General features: G+C 36.2%; 1 non-coding gene across 1 annotated transcript; it reads left to right on the top strand.

The window, feature by feature from the left end:
* The first annotated feature begins 20,319 nt into the window (after positions 1–20,319).
* Positions 20,320–20,426, top strand: LOC120271369. Its single transcript, XR_005539981.1, has one exon. It is a non-coding gene; the product is annotated as a small nucleolar RNA R71 (small nucleolar RNA).
* The last annotated feature ends 1,174 nt before the right edge of the window (positions 20,427–21,600 follow it).

Raw genomic sequence — 21,600 nt, 5'->3', positions numbered from 1 at the left:
CCCCCATGTGTAAACACATAACCAATTTATGATCGGGCTTTGTACGGGTCAAATAAATACCCCGAATCTGCATATCCAACTAATTGTCTTTTTGATTCATGTGTATAAAATAATCCCATATCAACTGTCCCTCGAAGATAACGTAGTATATGTTTGATATCATTCCAATGTCTCCGTGTTAGTGCAGAACTATATCTTGATAATAAATTTATAGCAAAAGCTATATCTGACCGAGTACAGTTAGCAAGATACATCAAGGAACTAATTGCACTAAGATATGATACTTCAGTAACAAGTAATTCTTCGTCATCTTCTTGAGGTCAAAAAGGATCTTTATGAATATTAAGGGATAGAACTAGGAGTGTAAATGAGCCAAGCTACTCGTAGGCTACTCGAAATCGGCTCGGTCAATGCTCGAATTCGATTCGATTTTTCACTAGCCGAGCTCGAGCCCAAAAATACTCAGCTCGTGAGGCTCGTGAGCCTAAACGAGCTTTTATATATAAAATATTAAATTATTTATATATAAATTACAAAAATACATAATTATATAAACTATATAAAATTACAAAAATACTTATGTATACAAGCTAATCGAGCTTAAACTAGCCGAGCTCGAGCTACTTGAGCTTTTCAGCGAGCCGAGCTCGAGCACAAAAAAAAATAGCACGAACGAGCTCGAGCCGAGCTCGAGCCTTTGAATACTATACTCGAGCCGAGCTCGAGCCTGGTGATACTCGGCTCGGCTCGGCTCGGCTTGTTTACAGCCCTAGATAGAACAACCATAGGGCTTGTTAATGGATATGCTTTATCCATATTAAATCGTTGCAAAACCCTTTCTGTATATGTCAATTGGTGGATAAAAACACCACTCTCTAAGTGTTCGAACTGCAGTCCGTCGTTCTCCCAAGATCTTTCATTTCAAATTCTTTCTTTAAATTATTTCTTTAATATATATATATATATATTATTATCTAGTTGGCCATATAAGTATGCAGTAACAACATCCATTAATTGCATATGTAATTTTTCATGTACTACAAGACTAATTAGATAACGAAATGTAATTATATCTATTACAAGTGAGTAAGTTTCTTCATAGTCAATACCAGGTTTTTGTGAAAACCCTTGTGCAACGAGCCTTGCTTTATATCTAACAATTTCATTTTTCTCATATTGTTTTCGCACAAATACCCATTTGTAACCAACTGGTTTAACATCTGCAGGTGTTTTAGTTATGGATCCAAAAACTGCTTGTTTTGTGAGAAAGTTTAATTCTTCATGTATTGTATTTTTCCATTCTGGCCAATAATTTCTTTTTTGGCATTCCTCAATAGATTTAGGCTCATAATCCTTATCTTTTTTCAAAAGATCAATTGCCACATTAACTGCAAAGATATTGTCAACAATTATTTCATTTCTGTCCCATTTTTTTTTCCCATTTGAGACATAATTTATGGAAATTTCTAGATTTTAATATTCAATTTCAGGATCTTGAACTCCTTCTGGAAGTTTGCTATTATTTATTTCAATTTTTATTTTATCTTCATTTTCTTTGTGATCTTTTGTTTTCCTTTATTTCGAGGATTTTTATCTTTTGAACCAGCTGGTCTTCCACGCTTCAGGTGTACTTTAGATTCATTTGTTATAGAAGGTCCTTCTTGGACATTAATTCTAATAGGAACATTTTCCGTAGGTACATATGATTTTGTTATTCTTTTTGGATCAGAGAATGCATCAGGTAGTTGATTTGCAACTCGTTGTAAATGAATTATTTGTTGAACTTTGAGTTCACATTGTTTTGTGTAAGGGTCAAAATGATTTAAACTCTGAGCATTATGTGTAATTTCTTTTTTAACATTTTCATCTTTCCCTTTCTTCCCTGATGTTGGAAAAACTATCTCATCAAAATGACAGTCAACAAATCTAGCTGTGAAAACATCCCTTGTCAACGGCTCAAGATATTTAATAATTGAAGGAGATTCATATCCAATATATTTTCCTAATCTCCTCTGAGGTCTCATTTTAGTTCTTTGTGGTGAAGCAATTAGGGTGTATACTCCACACCCAAAAACTCTCAAATGAGATATATTTGGTTCTTGCCCAGAAACCAATTGAAGAGGGTAGAATTTTTGATAACTTGTTGGCCTTATGCGCACAAGTGATGCGACATGTAAAATTGCATGTCCCCAAGCATAGATCGGAAGCTTTGTTTTCATTAATAACGGTCTAGCAATCAACAAGAGCTACTTAATAAATGATTCTGCCAAACCATTTTGTGAATGAACATGAGCAACAGGATGTTCAACTTTTATTCCAATGGATATGCAATAGTCATCAAATGCTTGAGATGTAAATTCACTAGCATTATCAAGCCGAATTGTTTTAATTGCATGGTTAGGGAAATGTGCTCATAATAAAATAATTTGAGCCAACAACCACGGAAGTGCCAGGTTTCGAGTTGATAATAAGCAAACATGTGACCATCTCATTGATGCGTCAATGAAAACCATAAAATATGTAAATGGCCCATATTGTGGATGAATTGGTCCACATATATCACCATGAATTCTTTCTAAAAATATAGGAGATTCAGTTCCAATTTTATTTGTGGATGGCCTAATAATAAATTTGCCTTGAGATCATGCTGGACATAAAAATTCATTTGATTGAAGAATCTTCAAATTCTTTAATGGATGTCCATATGAGTTTTCAAGTACTTTTCGCATCATTATTGATCCAGGATGGCCTAACTGATCATGCCATAGAATAAATTTATTTGAGTTAGTCAACTTCTGGTTTACGATAGCATTTGCCTCAATTGTTCGAATATATGTATAATGAAGGCCAGATGAGAATGCAGACAATTTCTCCAATACATGCTTATTACCTGAAGTAACAACAGTAATGTATAAATATTCAATATTTTCTATATTTAACGTCTCTATGTGATACCAGTTGAGACGTATATCTTTAAAACTTAATAAGTTTCTGTGGGACTTTGGAGAATATAATGCATCAGTTATAATAAATTTTGTTTCTCTAGGAAACAATAAATTTGCTCTTCTGGAGCCTTCAATCAAATTTATACTACCCGATATTGTATTAACATTGGTTTTACCCATTATTAAATGAGAAAAATATTTTTTTCTTTTAAATATTGAGTGCGTTGTTGCACTATCAACAAGGCATATATCCTCATCTTTGATGCCCAATCAAACCATGGATTTGGTAGTATCCATATATACTTCACAAAATAAATAAAAGTACATAAGTATTATAATGGGTAAGAATAAGATCAAACATGCATAGATTAATTAAAATAAAATTAAAAAAACAATTATGGTGTCAATTCAATTGCCACCATTAAACTGAGAATCTTCAAGAAAATCAGCAACATCATTTTGGTATATAAAATTTGCCTCGATATTTTTCTCTTTTATTAATGCTTGATAGAGATCAACAAGGTGCCTTGTTGTACGACAAGTACGCGACCAGTGCCCTTGTACACCACATCAATAACATACATTTTCTGATTTGTTACTTAATCCTTTTTTGCCTTTAAACTGTTTTATTTATAATTTGTCCACTTATGGTGGTAAGATGCATCTTTATTATCACCATGATTTTTATGATATTTATTCTAGCCACGGCCTCTTCCATGACCACGGCCACGGTCACGACCACACCCATGGGTTCGACCATGTCCTCATTTGAAATTTTCATATGTCATCGCATTCACTTCAGGGAATGAAGAAGAGCTAGTAGGACGAGATTCATGATTTTTCCATTAGTAGTTCATTGTTTTGTTTAGCCACAAGCAAACACGAAATCAAATCTGAATATTTTGTGAACCCTTTCTCTCGATATTGCTGCTGCAGGAGCATATTCATGTTTTCTCTAGCATATCAGAATCAACAATCCTCTCTCAGCATAATTTCAATTGAGAACTTATTCGAAATATTGTTGAATTATATTCATTTACTATTTTAAAATCATGTAATCATAAATGCATCCAATCATTACGAGCTTTTGGTAAAATTACCATCTTCTGGTGGTTATACCTTTCCTCCAATTTTTTCCACAATTCAAGTGGATCTTTCACAGTTAAATATTCAATTTTTAAATCCTTGTGCAAATGACGTCGGAGGAAAATCATTGCTTTTGCACGATTTTTTAAGGATTCTTGATTGCCATCCTTGATGGTTTCTCCAAGTCCATTAGCATTCAAATGTATTTCAGCATCAAGCACCCATGATAAATAATTTTTTCCCAAAATGTCAAGGGCAACAAAATCAAGTTTTTTAAGATTTGACATGACCGAAAAAAATATTTGTTTACTTACGTGAAAAGGATTTGCTGAGAAATTGGATTAGTCAGAGTTTAGTTAAATCTTCTTGTTGATAACGTATTATGAAACTATATAATATAGCAAGACAAATAATGTTATAAAACTATATAATATAACAAGACAAACATAGAGCAAAAGAAAGTAGTGGAAGTTCTCTAACTTGTTCTTATTATTTATATCATTCTTTTGATACATATATATAGGGTTTAATTTAGAAACTGAATAAACATTTGGCAAATGAAACGCCAAAAGTCAAGAGGAGTTGAGAGAAACATATTGGGCATTCATTTTAAATGCTTCATAACAATATTTAAATAAATAGTACTATTTAATCAAATCTCTACTAGTGGACAAAACGTCATGTTTGCTCTAATTACTATAATTAAATATTTTATTAAATTTATTTATATTAATTATTACTCATTTTAATTATTATAATTAATATTTATATTATTAATTTTTATAATTAAATCATTAAAGATGGGCAAAATGGGCAGTGGCTAATGAGGGAATGGCTAACATTCCCTTGCTCAGGAGAAGCCATTCCTCAATAACTCCCTCTCCCAAATCACTCTCTAGTCATTATCATATGAAATGAAATGACACATTTGGGTTGCTGAAATGATTTTTTTTTTAACATTTTAATGAAGAGAAAGGGAGAAAGATATAATAAAAAACTGGAATTCGAATTTGGATCCTTTCACTTGGATCCAAATTCTAGTCAGGATCACCCTCACAATTGTGCCTTAACAACCAACATTTCCCCTCATCCTCAATGAACCCCTTTCTTTCACTCGCATTCTCAATCAAGCCCACACACTCATCCAAACCAACCCCACGGCATCCTCAACCATAGGATGCTATGGAAGTGTTTCACTCCCGTCTTCTCCACCACCATCTGTCAAGCCCCATTGGAAGTGTTCCAAGTCCCATCAGCCAAGCTAGCCAGCTTTGTAAGAGAATTTAACAATTCTGTTGTATTGTCACCAGATTGTTACATAAACCTGAAAATTTTAAGTAGGTTTTAATTTCACAGATTGCTTTGGTGTTTGCAAGCTTCAAGTTAGCATCATGATGATATTGTACAGAAGCTACAACATTAGAACTTTAAAATTAACTAGATTAAAGGTTGTCTAGACTAGAGTTGAAACAATTCGAGAGATTTGAGTTTTTGTGTAACACCTTATTCGGCTGTGTTATGAGTTTTTCTAGTTTCTTTGTAACAATTTATATTTAACTTTTGTCTAATAAATAAGCTACTAAGTAGCAATCTGGACTTATTGATACCCCAATTTGCAAAATAAGGTAAAAACAAAAACCACAATCAAAAGCTTGCTGATTGATCATATTACAATTTGATTTGCAGAATGTACTCTTAGTACATGTCTCCTTTAGTAAATGCAATCTGCGACTTTACAAAATTAAAGCTTGTATTTTTACAAAATTTGCATTCCTAAGTTTATTTAACATGCATATTGTTTCTTCAATTTGCATTTCATCTAATTAAACCGAAAACAAACAATTGGAACCATTCTACCTTCATTCATATATTAAATCCAGTAATTTACATAATTTTGTCACCGTATTGACTAGTTACAACATATTCTCCATATATGTTCCAAAAATCAAGATGACATGCAATTATATAAATAAAAAAAAACTCTAACGCTACATGGCATTAGTTTCATAAATATATATATTCTACAAAATAAGACCAAAATACACCATTCTCAACAACAACAAAAGCCTTACAATTGCATCAAATTTATTGATCTTGTGTACTTGTAGCCTTGGTCATACTTAATTGTGTTGACAAGATCTCTGGATGCTCATCTGTTGTTGAGGTTTGTTGGCTTGATCCTTCTTCACCTTATCTTTTCTTCTCAGCAACCCTCTAATCTCACCAAAGAACATACATAATTAGTGACCCCCTCCCCCCAACCCACACACCCACACACACACAAATACAATGGATTTCACATGAGAAAAATACCGCCATTAATTGATTTGTAGTGATGGAAAAAGAAGCATGTGGATTTTCCCTACCAATAATAAGCTCACCAGTGTGGGCACCCTATGTAAACAACATTTTCTCTTTAGTAAATTTATCTACTCTTAACAATGATGATCAAGAGAATTATTTCTTACCCTCCATATAATGATTGAGTATATTAAAGCAACTCTCACATTCTCCCCTTTTGAAGTAGACATTGTATTCTTATTTCTCCTTGATACCTGCCATGTTCTTTTCCTTTAGCTATGAGAAACATTAGAATTTCATTTTTGTTTCCCTTAACCACTTGAACCAACATCTGTAGCAGCTACTATTGAAGGTCTATCAAGATGGGAGCCTTCACTTGTGGCCTACATAATCACAACAGATTTTAAGTAAGGCCACTTAATTAACATGGCAATAAATAATTAATAGTCAAAAGATACATGACAAACTTACGGCATTATTTTTGTTTGGACACTTTTTCTTGTTGTAACCTCCTTGATAGCAAGTCATACACTTCACAACTCTACCTGCCTTGTATAACTTTGATGTGCTTCTATTCTTCTCTTCCAATGCCTCCCTCTTTTTTTTTTATAGGTTGACCAGGCATTCTTTTAACTAATGGTGGTAGCAAAGGACCTTTCACATTTACCAGCCAAAACATCCTACCTCTTAACGGATAAACATAAACTTTTAGGCTCTCAGATAAGTGTCTTTCTTAAACCTATCAGATAGACAACTCATTGGATCTGCACCACAAAAAATAATGATAGCCATTGGATGTTCTAGGGGATCCCAAAACACATGTTGTACCATATCATCCCAGAACACATCATGGCTTGTGCCACCATTGCATTCAACCCTACACTTCACACTTTTATTTCTTTCTTTTTCCATTTTAGAAATTATGTTGGGTCCATAGTCCAATTTCCACTTCATGGCATAATCCCTTTTGAAAACTAATCTATTCATCACATATTGCCTTATTTCTCCAAACATGCTAATGATGGCTTGCTTCTGGCCTCCAATAGCAATCCGTTAAAGGTCTCACACATGTTATCAACATTCTCACCCATGACCATATCATTGATAAATGCTTGGCACCAACCATTAATTGGCCATAACAACCAACTTTCCCCTTTAGGTTTCTCATGATTTTCAAGTACTTCTGCATCTCTGGTTGACTAGTTAGCCTAGTAGTGTTTCAAAAATTCAGCTTTAGCTCTTTGCCTTGGAATTTGTTACCCCACCTAGCATAAATGTGTCTTGCACACACTCTCTGCTCAATCAAGGGCAAAACTTTATTGACTGCATGGATTAGACTTTGCCAAAAGACATTGTTACAATTAATATAGAGATGTAATTAATGAAAAAAAATAAATTCAATGGAAGTTGCAAACCTTTTGCATGTCATTGAATACTACCCATTCTAGTGCATCCCCAATGCAGATATCAGTTTGCAAATGCTTAGTGAACCAACTCTATCTCTTGTTTGTTCCCTTATCTACAATAGCCCATAAAATAGGGAACATTTGATTGTTCCCATCTCTCCCTATTGCCACTAGCAACTACCTTCATCAATCCTTAAAAAAAAGGTGTCTAAACCTATTAGCCTCCTACATCCAGTAATGAACCCCTCTTTAATTGTAGCCAAACAAATGTACATTTTTGAAAAATAGGTAACTCATTTACTTTTTCTCTTTCTGAGACAACAATCACAGTGCTGCCAAGGTTTAACTCTTTGAGCTCAATTGCATAGTTGTTAAGCACCATAAAATCCTCTCTGAACTGCCATTCAATTTTTTTGAGCACCAAGCCTTTAGCATTTCTGCACACCAAGCCTAAGTTTATGCATCATTTTTCATGTATTAAATTAAAATCCTTTCCTAGTTAAGAAATCTACAAGTTCACTATTAACTATATTAGGTCTCCAAACCTAAGATCTAAGAAGCCAATCAATGGGATATTAGAATTGCAATATTTTCTAATAGACCTATCCCTTCTTTCATCATCTGCATCAGATTCTTCACCAGTTCTTCATAACTTCCAAGGTCAGATGATTCAATGTAATCACTTTCAAATCTAACTACTTTCCCATCTTGAGTTGCATTTGGCCTTGTGTTTCCTCCTTCCCCATCTGCATTATCACCATCCTTATCTCCATCCCCAATGTCATTATCATTTTCACCAACATTTTCTTGCATATCGTTTTTCAAGTGGACATATTAGGTTACTTTAACTTTGTCCTAGTTCCTTTCATCATCTACATCTGAGCCTACAGACATCTACTAAAATCTCCTCATTATCCTCTCTTGAGACATTTTCATGTTCACTCCCAACATGCTCATTCACTTCTAACTCCATATCACCATTAGGATAAGGCAGTGAGGTATTAATCGATTGTTTAGGATAGGGTAATGTAGTATCTGACAATGCTATAACAACTAGACAGGTCTAATCACTAACTTGGCATAGCAATAAAGTATTTGCCAATTTCTTACCATGCTTAACATCTGAACACTCCATATAGACATCTACCATGAGATGGCGCCTCATTAACTGATTTACTAAATCTAGAATTCCCTCATCATCTTTAATAATTTTCAAAGACCACCCATCATCCATAAGAAACATATTGAGAGACTTCTTTACATCATACCCTTAGATCTTTCAAATCCCCCAACAAATCCCAATAACATAACTTATCAGGATCAACAATAAATTCTGCAATTATCCCATCCAAATATTTTGCCTCCCATTTTCTTACTAATGTCCCTCCATGTGGTTGCATAGTAGGGAAATGACACCTAATTCACTCAATAAGAGTGAGTTTGAACACTCTTAAGGATAAGGAAAGGAAGCCACACTAGGGCATTTAACAAATTTCATTGACCTATGGATAATTTCATACATAACCCTATGCATTAGAAATTGGCATGCTAAGGTATTTGCTAATTTCATTGATTTAGGAGTCATAAAAAAAAGATGTCATCCTTTGTTTAACAATTTCATTGCTATGTTATTATGCTTCAAAACATTCACTGTCTTGCTAGGCTCTAAAAGACAATTGGCAAGAACATATGCTTCACAAGTTATTAATGAGAAGGAGCAAAACTCAGAATGAAGGTTCAAAATTCATTGATTTGTTGAATAATTTCAGACATAACCCTAAGCCTTACAAATTGCGATGTTAAGATAACTTAATTCAGCTAGCATTCTAAAAAAACATGTTGGCATCCCATGTTTAGCTATTACATTGGCTTGTTATACAGAAATACAGGTTGCTATGCTATTCTACTCCAAAAAATCCATTGTCATTTGTTAGGCTCTAAAGGGAAATGGGAAAGAAATTATGCTTTACATGTTTTCAATGAAAAGGAACAAAACTCAAAATGAAGGAACATAATTCAATAACCTAGTGGATAATTTCATACTAACCCTTACCCTCACAAATTGGCATGCCAAGATATTTACTAATTTCATTATTATATTAATCATTAAAGAAAAAAAAAGGTTGGTGTCAAATGATGCTTAACAATTTCATTGGCTTATCAGCATACATAACTACAAATTGTTGTGCCATTGGGCTTCACAAAATTCACTCTCCTGATAATCTCTATAGGAAAATAGGCAAGTCTTATGCTTTACAAGTTGTCAATGAGAAGGTACAGAATTTAAAAATGAAGGAACAACATTTAGAATAAGTAGATAATTTTAGACATACCCTAAGCTTTGCAAGTTGGCATGCTATGATATTTGATAATTTTATTAGTGATGGGACCAAATAATGTTGCTCATGCTATCACCCTCACAAACACATAAACAAAGTAGTATTTGAATTCTATTGTGTGGTCCCTAATGAGTACAATTCATATCATGTTTTCTTACCCTCAATTCATGCTTTTGCATGCCTTTTGGCACATCTTTGTATACATTTTGTGCTATTCTGGGTATGTTTGTTAATGATGCAGGAATTGAGGAGCTTGATTCCATTAGAAGTAAATCTGGTCACCAAACGAGAGAAAATGGAAGAAATGCTAAGTGTTGAAGCTCAGCACAAGCATAGCACAGTCGTGCTCTGTCCCCCTGAATCTCCCAGTCTTGTGCGGATTAAGTGAAGAAACTTGCATGGGAGTGGCACCGGGGCTGACACGGTTGAAGCACGCTCGTGTCCCTCCCTCTAGAAATCTCAGGCTGGAATTGTTTTTCTACTCAACAGGGGAAGCACGTGCCGAAGGCTCCTAGCATGATCATGTCCAAGGAAGCACGCGCCAAGCATGACCGCGCTTCCTCCCACTGAAAATTTCAGGCGAACACTTAGCCGATTCACTCAAAATCAGTTCATGGTAACACGGTTTAAGCACAATCGTGCTTAGACTATGTTGAGCTCGAAGACAGCCCTTTTTAACTCCAGCTTCTAGGGTTTGCCCTGATTTTTGTTCGGGGATTTGACTCTCCACTGGGAAGACCTTGAAGATGGTGAAGATCAGGCTTCACCACACCTTCTAAGGGGATCAAGGAAGAGTTGGAGGCACAAGAGAAGTGGGGTTAAGCATACGGAGCTCGACGAGGAAGATCATCTTGAGGAGAAGGGAGTCATGTTTTCTTTCTCTAGTTCTTCATCTTTGTTTTCCTTTTTGTACCCATTCATGAGGGGCTAACCATCCACGGTGCCCCTAGATGCGAACTATGTTGTTTTGTATGCTTTGACTACTTGATTCTTAATGATTACGGAGTTCTCTTGGTTTCTTGTGTTTAATCTTATGTTTGCATAACTTGATGGTTTAATTTGCACAGTTGCTTAGGTAATTTAGTTATCTTTGCATAACTTTGTGTACCTGAAAATTATAGTTGCAACATTGTTTAGAGCACACACTTGGACCACAGAATGTACCTGGTAAACATTAGAATCAAGTCAGCAAGCTATAACTCATAGGAATCATCCTGGGGCATTGCTCTTTTGTTGTTGATAACACAATCCTAATCCTCTGATCACTACCATCATTCACTCTTGTATTATTAGTTATTAATTCAATCTTATTACAATCTTTGTTTAACTGAACATCAGAAGATAGATTAGTATTTTAAGTCCAATCCCTGAGGTTCAACAACCCTACCCCTCATGGGGTACTACTTTACTACTTGTGTGCAACCCGTGCACTTGGGGAGAATACATCAGTCCCCGGTGCTACATAGCAAAAATTAAGAACCAAAACTACCATGTGCATATATATATATATATATATATATATATATATATATATGTTTGTGCGTATATATATATGCCTTACCAAACAGAACAAATGAGCAAATCATGCTTACATATTTATTGTGGTCCTACTTCCTTGCAAGTACACAAATATACAAGTATATATGTTTCTATGCAGGGACCTAAATCATATATATATATATATATATGGTGCTCTTACCTCCTGTTAATTAAATGCTTCATTTGGGAACGTATCCACATACGAAAATAGTAAATCCTTGACTAAGCCAGTTTACTGGACTAAAATCATTACATTAAAGAAAATTACTACAATGGTGCAAACAAGAACAATAAATGATAAATTAAAATATAAGAACTACAATCCATGATAAACTACAATAATAGACCAACAAAGGACAAGCTAGCAGTCACTGATAAATAAATCAAAGAAAATCCACTATAAAAAGAAAGAGATTGCAAAAAAGGAACCTTATCATGGTAATAAGGGTTGCTCCTGGGACACGAGGGGGATGACCTCACAGGGATTGGAAACTAAGGGTTTAGGGCTTAATGGCAACAGTCATGCGACCTGCATCCTTTTTTCTTTGGTGTTGTTTCAACTAATAACATGCTTCATGTTCATATATGGCTTTTGATCTTTTCTATATCTTACATGGTGCTTTTTTTTCTCTCTTTTTTAATTTTCTTGTGTAATTTTTTCCTAGACTCTCATGCTAACTTTTATAGTTAATATTTTCCATTCAAGTATCTCTTTTATGCTATTATATGTCATTCTCTTATCATGCATTCCATATATGGTTTTTGTCATCTTGTTGGGCATTATGTTTTCTCTTTGCTATTGTTTGCCCATCCCCCTAAATTGGATTGGCATGCAAGCTGTATTATTTTTTCCTTTGATGTTGATCCACCTAATAACATGCTTCTTATCCATTTTATTTTATGTTTTGGATGTTGTTCCCTAGGCTTATGTTGCTCTTTTTTGTATCTTACATGGTGTTGTGTTTCCTCAATCTTTTTGAATTTTTCTTGTACAAATTTGTTCTAGACTTTGCAGTTAATCAGTTTTACTAAACAAGGTTTTCTTATATGCTATTACGAGTCTTATTCCTTTGGTTGGTGTTGCTTTATTGGAAGACATGGTTTTTTATTACTCATTTCATGGTTGGTGTTGCAGTTTGTTATTTCCTATCTTGAATTTTATTTTCTAACTTTTTTTCTCGTGATATTTGGTGGCTGCTTCTTTATCATTATACATGTGTTTATTCAAATATATGTTTACTACATTGTTTTGGTCCCATTAGTCTTTGTTGTTAGGCTGCGAATGCTATATAAATTGGCAATGCTATAGAAATTGGAAATGTTTATGCTATTTATATGCTCTATCATTATCTACACTCTTGTTTTGTCTACAGTTCTGTTTAATTTATATTCCACTATGTGTTGTAAGCCTGTGATTGCTATAGAAAACACTAGATAGGCACTACAATAAATCCAATTAGTTAAACGATTTAATTATAACTATAACTTACTCCTAATTTTTGTAGATTGACAATTGGGTAACAAAATGACAGTGCGAGGCCTTTGACAGTGGCCTTCACATCAGTCATCGTTATGATTACTTATTTACTTGAAGAAACATATTTAACTAGGGATGCAAGATATAGGGAAACTTCGTTGGTTCGAGAGGTAATGATGGACTCCTAATGGGTGTGTAAATAATGCAAATAAATAATCATGCAAGTATGCAATTAATACTACAATTGGTCCATAGTACCGCAAGTGTACGGGTCATCAAGTAATACCTCGTGGGTGAGCACGAAGGTCGTATTTCCCCAGGAACGACGAGAGACTCTTATTACTTTCTTTTCACTTAGTCAATACCCTAAATATTTACACTCTTTCTTTAGTTTACTTTTATAACACTATTGAACAATACAATTGGAGATATCATTAAGCACACTTGGAAGGAATTGGGAGTATGTATGATAGTTATCTTGATTATTAATTATGATAGGTGTTAAGTGACACTCGTGTTCTAGAATTGAATAGGGGAATTCGAAGGCCTAATAGCCCCAAATCGTTTGGTGACTAGGTCTAAATCACTAGAAACTTAAGATGGAATCTCTTCCACCCCAACCTCTTATGTTTACCTTAATTGCAGGAATCCCACGAGAAGAGACCAATCAAACCCTAAGCTTAAGGGGCAATCAATCTCTAATCCGAAATCCTAGCTATGCCTAAACTCTTAGAGTATGCATAGATCTATCATGGCATGGGAACCATAAATATGGGTGCATAACCTCCTCATCCACATTAACAAGAATATCATTCAATTAAGAACATGCGATGATTAACAAAAACTAGAACAATTTATTAAATTAATCAATCAAGATTTATAAATAATAATTTAGGGACCTAGACATACAATTCCACTCGAATTAGGTTCTTATGGATCATAGAAAGCAAAGCATCAAAGCACAAGAGAGCAACAAAAGCAAATAAAGAATAAATATGAGTTCAAAGTATTCCTAAACTATCTTCCTCTGATAGTTCTCCGAAGGTCAGGGATGAGATCGTTGAAGATGCCTGTCATGCACGATCATCTCCAATGATGCTCATTGTTGTACTCTTGAGAAACCTGCCGAAATCCACTGGTTTATGGAAGAAAACCCATCTCCCGCAGCTCAGATCGCCAGAAATCTGGCCAACCTGTCTTATTGGCAAAAGAATCTCCCTAAATTTAGAGAAAACTAGGGTATTTATAGTGATCTGCTCTGCCACGGCCCCACCACAAGCCTTGTGATGCTCATGGTGAGTAAGTTGTTGCTTGGGCTCCAAGTCGCATCCTTGCACGGTCTTTGGGCGTTGTGTGACTCTATCACGGGCGTTATGGCCTTCATAATGCCTGCCGTTGTGGCTTTTGTGTTACTATCAGTGGTTCCATGCTGCCACAGCTTGATTACAACAGTGGTAAGTGTAGACAACGCCCGTGGTAACTTGCCATCACGCCCGTTGTGAGCCGTGGTGAAGCCTTGATTCAGCAACTTGGTTCATTTTGCTTTAAAACACCCATAAATTTGTTTTTTTCCTTAAAACAGAAATAGAGGCCATGGTGAACAAAAGAATGAAATTTTTTGCTAATGAGATGCTAAACAAGAACAATTCCATGCTAAATGCAGTGTAAATGATATAGAAAATATGGTCAGTTTAGCACTTATCAAATATCCCCACACTTAAGCGTTTGCTTGTACTCAAGCAAATAAAATAGATAAAAATAGAATATATGATAAGTGCTTGATCTCAAGCAACTAAGTGTAGAGTTTCAGTAGTATACAAAAACAATCAAACGCTAGGTAGCATGGTCATTCCTCTACAAAGAGTAGTCTACTCTATGACGAGAAGTATTTTCAAAAGTGTCGGTCTCCTGGTCAACTATCTTATAGTCTAGATCATTTAAACTGAAACTTTTTGGGGGTTTTATTCAATCTTACTCTTATACTTTTCATCATTTTTATGGATGCATATTCTTTCTTTTCTTTTTTCTCTTTTTCCAATAGTCAGTAGCTTTCACTCTTCCCAGGAGGTAACCCTTTCTCCTAATAGAGCATACTTTTTGTATCCGACTTGTTAGGGGCGACTACGCACTATAAAGCAGTTAGCTCTTTCTGTTGTACATATATTTCAACTTAGATACCTCTATTATAAAACATCACTCACTAGACAGACATAAGGTGCAAAGTATACTCAAGAGCAACATAAGATAGAGCATAAACTGGCAGAGCAGTCAAACTCTCAAGAGGGAACGAAAGAATTGCTAGTCTAACGTATCATGTCCCTAGACCAAATAAACTCCAACAAGTGAGTGCAATGTATTCAAAGATCAACACAGGCATGTGTATAGCGTACAAGCACCATTTTTTAAAAAAAAATTGACAAGATATTATAATATATTGTAGTATAGTACGAAATTCATAGTATAGTGCAAAGAAAAGTAAACATACACTCCTTCCCCACACTTAAAGATGTATATTTCCCCCAATGTACACATGTATGTACAAGAGTAGTGAAATATAAAAGTACCAAAAAAAATAAAAGAGTGTATGGTCACTAGTACTCCCCCTGTCTAAACTATGAATTGTGCGGGCCAAAATAACAACCGATCACCTGAAACCCTATTGAGACACAAATGGAGTAATTAAACACAATGATAATCAAAGCAAAATATCATACACTATTGTAAAATAAAATCCACTATAATCAAAATAAGTACAGAAGTAGCAGGGTAAGCAACCCTTGCTGTAATAAAATGTTCAATGTACTGAAAATAAAGATACAAAAGTGGTATATAAAAAAGAAAAGCAGAACGGTGGAAGTTGGCAGGGGAAGTCGGTGAAGCAGGAGGAGACTTCAGCACCACTGGCACTGTAACAGTGGGTGATGTAGGTGCTGGAGTGGTCAAGGGGTCCTAACACTGCAGATACACTAGGATCTATTGGAGTAGACCCTCAATCCTCACCTGACACTCCTCGAGACAGGCCAAGCGGTCCTCAAGAGCTGGTGGAGCTGATGGAGTTGGTGCAGCAATCAGAGTAGAAAGAAGACCAACATCAGCAGCAACAGCCAAAGCCGTAGTCAGGATCGAGAGAACTGCGATGGTAGTCGTCTCCTAGAGAGACTCCTCATTGTCCGAAGACTCTATGTCAGACCCGTGGACCACATGGTATTGCACCCTTTGAGTTGTGTCCCATTGCTTAATCATGAGCATTGCTTGGAGTGTGGTGACACCAAGCGACTGCGTACCCCCTACACGATATATGCCTATGCAGTGATCGATTAGTCCAAGCCCCGTGCAAGCCTGGTGATGTATGGACCAAGGAATATGGTTCCTAACCGAGGGTCATGAGACTGATGTCTCAGCTGGCAAGCTAGCAACTGACTGATGTGAATTGGCTCCCTAACCACCATACTTTAGACAAAATAAAGATCTCTGAGGTTCACAACCCCCGTGTTTTCTCTCGTCCGGTCTGTGTTCACGATAGTATGGTGTGCAAATAGCAGAATATCGGGCGTCCTAGGGCAGAAGCTTTCAAGGTCCCATATACGTAGGTCATATGGCCCTAAAGTGTCTTGGTCCATACCTGATCTGGGCTTAAATGGATCAATAGGTAGACGTGGACCTCTGAGTACGATGCTATGCGAGTGTACTCCACATCTACCAACCCCATCTGCATGGAAAAATCCATGTAGGACATCATGTACTCCTCCCCAAATATCTGGAAACTAATCAACTCCCAATGTCCCAGGCTGATGATGGTACGGTCGAGCTCAAAAGAGCTCATGACCTCCATCATGAGCTCCTAGTATGTTGACTCATCGATATGGAAGACTCTCTAGTCTTCTTCTTCTTCTTCTTCTCGGCCTCTGCATGTGAACCCCCAACAGTTCTTTTTTGACCCATATCTTGTAATTAAAAAGAAATATGAAAAATCAATTAATAAAATATGAAAAATGCAATTCAGGAATGAACAATCGGTGTACAACGGGTACATCATGGCCGTTATATGGCCATAACGGTCTCACAACGGCCGTTACCAAGGCTGCGGTGACTCTCTAGATGATTACAATGGGTATATAAATACCTGTTGTGTGACTCAACAGCTTTGTTGTGCACTATGCTATGACCGCCATAAGAACACAACAACCATGCTTCATCCGTTATATCCTATAATTGGGCAACAACTAGCTAACAATGGTCAACCTCATTGCCAGGTGTTGCTATGGCAAGATGAGTGTAAAAAATCTCCTAACGGCCTCACAGCGTGCAAACAACACTTGTTGTGACTCATCTCCCCCTTGGTTTAGTATTTGAATACAATGATCATCACAAGGGCCATTGTTCATCAAGGAACGGCTGTTGTGAAGCATGATTATGGTGAAAAATTTATGTACAATGTTTTATTTTGATTGAAATTCATGTAAAAACATTCACTAAGCATCCCTAAACTATTTCTTGCCATTTATACATCATAAAATCATGATTTGAAAGGTTTGAAAGGATTCTTACAAAATCGGCAATCCTAAACTTCTCTGAATCACAAAATAATTGTCAGGGAGGTTTCTCCAGTGAAGTGGAAGAGAGAAAGTTAGGTTTCGAGTGAGAAAGGGCAAGAGTCGGTCGGTGACTCTATATTACCTTATAACGGGGTTAATAACGGCCTGACAATGGTCATTGTTCATCTTGTTTAGCTCTTGGGGAACCACGGCCGTGACAAGCCCCCTATGGTGCCATTGTCAACTCAGTTAGGGCTCAAAAGTTTTAAGTGATTGCAACTACCATTTTAGAACTTGATATGCTCACAACGGCCTAACCATGAGCGTGGTAAGGTGTGCTAGCGCTCTACAAAATTCAAAAAAATAGCACACTCTGTGGAACGGTCATGATATATCACCATGGTCGTTATCACGGGCATTGTGAGCCCATGACAGACTTACTCTTGCCCTTTACCGGTGTATCACAATGGGTGTATAACAGGGTGACCATGCTCGTTCTTATCCTCGCAATTTAAAACTAAGGATTCTCCCTATGTAGAATGGCATGAAAATAGTTCCTAATAATAGTAATAGACTCCACAATCATATTTTACTCATAGAATTCACTGTAGCCAAGTCATCCTAACAAGACTAAAGTAATTGCCACTTTTTATTCAATCACTAAATGATTAAAACTAAAACTAAACAAACTAAATGAGCTAATGCATAGAAAACTACTTGGGTTGCTTCCCAAGAAGCGCTTGTTTTATGTCATGAACCTGACATACATATTTTTACCTCAAGATAATTCCAAGTTAGTGGGCGTGACTAGAGTCAATGTTCCTTCTTTACCTGTTTTCAAATTGCCGGAGTTTATTACCTTAGTAGTGCTTTCATCTTTTGGTTCTACCTTCCTCGATACCTTCTTTGTTGTTGTGGCTCTCACATTACTCCTCCTATTGCTCCCTTGAAGTTGTGGTTTTGTGGGTTATCTTGGCTCTTCCTCAAGTTTCCCCTTGAAGTATTCATGAAGAGGGTTCACCACGAACACATCTTGCACAAAGTCAGAAATAGAAAAATCAGGTTCATGTACAATGTAATATTCATCGTCTTGGTCCATGGAGTGTTTCATGACACTTGGGGGTTTGTAAACCACTTCTTCATCTCCTACTTATAATGTCATTTTTCCATCTCTCCAATTGATAAGAGCCCTGGATGTGTTTAAGAACGGTTTTCCAACCATAAGTAGGGTCTCTACATCTTCATCTATGTCAAGGATCACAAAGTCCATATGGAAGACTAACTTTTCAATGGTCATGAGCACATCTTCCATGATTCCCCGTGGATTTCTCACTCATCTGTTGCCCAATTATAAGGTCATTCTTGCTGGCCTTAATTCTCCCAATCTGAGCTTTATGTAGATAGTATATGGCATCACGTTTATACTAGCTCTAGAATCAATGAGTGTAATCTCTTCTATGCCATCACCCATCATGTAGGGAATCACAAAACTTTCGAGATCTCTCAACTTTATTGGCATTTTTCTGTCTAGAGTGGTAGAACAATTATCGTTTAGAACGACCATATCAACCTCTTCCAACTTCCTCTTATTGGTAAGAAAGTCCTTTCGAAATTTGGCAAATTTTGGCATCTAGGATAATTCTTCAACAATGGGGATGTTTTGTGAAGTTACTTGAAGATAGTCATGAAGTTCTTAAATTGTACATCCTCCTTATCGGCTTTTAGTCTGGAAGGGTAAGGAACTCGGGCTTTGTATTCCTGAACTATGGGTCGAGCTGGTGATGACTCTTTAGGCTCTTCCTCAACTGCCTGCTCATCTTCTTCAATGGTTTCCTATAAAGCACTAGGGCCTTCCTGTATGACTGGCCTTTCTATCTTGGTACTTGAACCCTAGGTGGTCCTTGCCTTGATGGTCTTACCATTACGGAGTGAGATGGCCTTGAGCTCCTTTCTTGGATTTGCTTTAGTGTTGCTAGGGAGGCTTCCTCGAGGTCTTTCTATAATAACTCTTGCCAATTGTTTGACCTAGTTTTCCATGTTCTTAATTGATACTTGGACATTTTTTAATGTAATACTGATCTCTTCTATCCTCACATTGTTACTTATCATATACTTGCCCAAAACATCTTCTGTAAAGAACTTTCTTTTAGGTTGTGGCTGTTGTGATTGATATTGGTTGTTCTATTACTGAGGAGACCTCTGCCTCTGACCTTGACTCTACGAGAAGTTAGGATGATTCCTTCAACCTTGGTTATAGGTGCTACTACAGGGGTTATTTTGGCTCCTTGGGTCTTCTCCAATGTAATCAACCTGCTCTAAAGGCGCTACTGCTGAACTTACAATTGCGCACTAAGAGGCCTCACATCCTCCTCTACAAGTTTCACAAAACATAATGGCCCTGGAATTCAAGCTAACACCCTAACCATGACTCATGAGTAGATCCAACTTTTGTGTGAGCGCATACACTTTTGTTGCCAAAGCGGTATCTGCATCTATCTCATGTAACCCAGCCATCTGTTGTGGTTTGCTTCTTGAACTCCAGTGTAACTCATTGTTAGCCATGTTCTCAAATAACTATTCTGCCTCTTCAGGGAACTTATTACTCAATGATCCTCCTGTTGTAGCATCAATGATTTACCTGGTCTAATAGTTCAGCCCGTTATACAAATCTGTAATCTCATCCATGAGTTGAACCCATGATGTGGGCACCTCCTAAGTAGGTCCTTGAATCGTTCATGTGCCTCAAACAATGTTTCAGACCCTTCTTACATGAATGATGAGATTTCCTATCTAATCTTTGCTGCCTTACTTGGTGGAAAGTAACATCCAAGGAACTTTTCCACCAAATTGTTCCATGTTATGACCGACCCAGGTGCTTGTGATGTAAGCCACCTGTATGCTGAACCTCTCAAATTGAATGAAAGAGTCACAGTTTTATTGCATCATTCGTAACTGTGCTCATCTTGAACGTTGAACAAATCTGCAAAAACTTTGAGAGATGGGTATTTGGGTCTTCATCTACTAAGCCGTCAAATTGAAAGGAGTTCTGCTTGCACATTAAACTCTTCTCTTGTAAACTGCGGCCTCTCATACTCTAAGGCTTTGCTTGTATGAGGTGAAGGAGGGGTTTATAAAGGGGGGTAGAGTAGGGTAAAGTAAGGAAAGTGGAGTTTTTAAGTTATACCTTGTTTGGAGCAAGGTAAGGTAAATGGAGGTTATCAAACCTTTTACTGTTTGGATTGAAGGTTAGAGATGGTAAGGTTTTATGGTAATATTACTAAAATACCATTTAGTATGTTGTAATAAGATTGTTAGATATTATTATAAACTACTAAAAAAAAAGACATATAAAAAAACAAATATTATAAATATTCTCTTACCATAAATATGCTTTTAAAAAAATAAATATGATTTTTCAAAATTATTTGGAAAGATTCAGGGTATTTTTGTAATTGTTTGAAAAGATTGAGGGCATTTTTGTCCAAAAAAATTGAGCGTATTTTTGTAATTATTTGGAAAGGTTGAGGGCATTTTTGTCCGAAAAAGTGAGATTGGGGCATTTTTGAAAAATCCTTAACCCTAAATAAATAAAGATGTAATTGTTTGGAAATTTTGAGGGCATTTTGGTCCAAGAAAAATTCAAAACCTTGCTAACCCCCCAATTTGAAGGGTTGAGAAATGAGGGTAAATGGAGGTTTCTCAACCCTCCATTTAACCTTTTCATACCCTACCCTCCAAATAACCCTGGATCCAAACAAGGTTTGGTTGATAACCTTACTTTACAAAACCTCCAAAAACCTTCTCCCAAGCAAGCCCTAGGTTTTGAATTTTTCTTGGACCAAAATGCCCTCAAATTTTCCAAGCAATTACATCTTTATTTATTTAGGGTTAAGGATTTTTCAAAAATTCCCCAATCTCACTTTTTCTGGACAAAAATGCCCTCAACCTTTCCAAACAATTACAAAAATACCC

Source organism: Dioscorea cayenensis, chromosome 10, assembly GCF_009730915.1.
Source record: "Dioscorea cayenensis subsp. rotundata cultivar TDr96_F1 chromosome 10, TDr96_F1_v2_PseudoChromosome.rev07_lg8_w22 25.fasta, whole genome shotgun sequence".
In the NCBI taxonomy this organism is placed as follows: domain Eukaryota; kingdom Viridiplantae; phylum Streptophyta; class Magnoliopsida; order Dioscoreales; family Dioscoreaceae; genus Dioscorea; species Dioscorea cayenensis.
This window is presented reverse-complemented; position numbering and strand designations above follow the sequence as displayed.